We start from the raw sequence: 1,136 nt of genomic DNA on the forward strand, positions 1-1,136 counted from the left end.
CAAGTTAAGGGACGTCTACATTGGAAGTAAATAGCAAGAAGTAGGAAGTAAGAGTAAGAAATTGACCAACCACAGTCGAATATGAGAAGAATAATCAACTATGATTGGTCAATTTTTTATTCTTACTTCCTACTTCTTACTGCTTACTTCCAATGTAGACGTCCCTTTATTGACTAATACCTTCGGTCTTCCAGGGGGAGATTTTCTTTGTCATAATGACTATTTGTATTTATTTGCGTTGGTTCTTTCGATTCCCGTAAGTAAAATTTGTAGCGACAACTTTTGTAACAACAACCTTTGTTATATCGATTATTGCGACCTTATGTTTGTGACATTTAAATATAATTCGTTTTTTATTTGTAATCACTGAAGATGGTCTGTGAAGTTAGACCGAAACGCGTTTGATGATTAATAAATTTCTTCTCATCGTGAGATTGGGTCACTATTTTTTTTATAGTTTTAATAGCACTATTAGACCTGTGTTTTAACTCTTATTGTTCTTTACATTCAATATTGATTATGCTAAATTTTTGTTCAAACAAAAACATTTATTTAATGAGTCTATTCAAGCTTTTTTGAATGTAACAAAATAATAGTATAATTCTTCGAAATTATAAATGATACATTTATTACAAATCTAGTACCCTCCCCCCCTATTCAAATATCTTTTAAATTCTTTGTTGAAAATTTCAAGGAGAAAAGCCACAGACTTATATATCTATACTCCCTAAAAGCGCTAATGAATAATTTTATCTTTGTTGTATATTCATTTAAGGAACGACAAAGATAGAATGACACGGTAACGTTGTTAGCTCATTCTGCAAATGTACCTTTAGACCAATGGTCTGTTCAGCTGCACTGCTGAACTGGTGCAACAAGTTAAAGTGAGATAAGTATATTTTTTCTTACTCTAACTTATTGCACCAGTTCAGCAGTGCAGCTGAAAAGAACAGACCACAGGTTTCACTTAGCGCTGCAAGTGCTCCAGAGCGATGGATAGACCAATCACATTCACGTATTTGATGCTCCGGAGCATATGCAGCGTCAAATGGACTCTGTTCTTAGACGCCCAGATCAGTGTTGAAAAGAGAAAGAGAAAGAGAGGGAGGCAAGAAGAGAGAGAGAGAGAGAAAAGA

The 1,136-nt window shown here is 34.2% G+C and overlaps 1 long non-coding RNA gene across 1 annotated transcript in view; it reads left to right on the plus strand.

The window, feature by feature from the left end:
- LOC116841550 overlaps positions 1-1,126 on the plus strand; it is a 1,456-nt gene extending 330 nt beyond the window's left edge. The window contains exons 2-3 of the long non-coding RNA XR_004377567.1: positions 195-256; positions 1,066-1,126. This is a non-coding gene — a long non-coding RNA (uncharacterized LOC116841550). The remainder of the gene's footprint in view (positions 1-194; positions 257-1,065) is intronic.
- The last annotated feature ends 10 nt before the right edge of the window (positions 1,127-1,136 follow it).

This window comes from Odontomachus brunneus, unplaced genomic scaffold, assembly GCF_010583005.1.
Source record: "Odontomachus brunneus isolate Ranch 3 - 2012 unplaced genomic scaffold, Obru_v1 Obru_scaffold_016, whole genome shotgun sequence".
NCBI lineage: Eukaryota > Metazoa > Arthropoda > Insecta > Hymenoptera > Formicidae > Odontomachus > Odontomachus brunneus.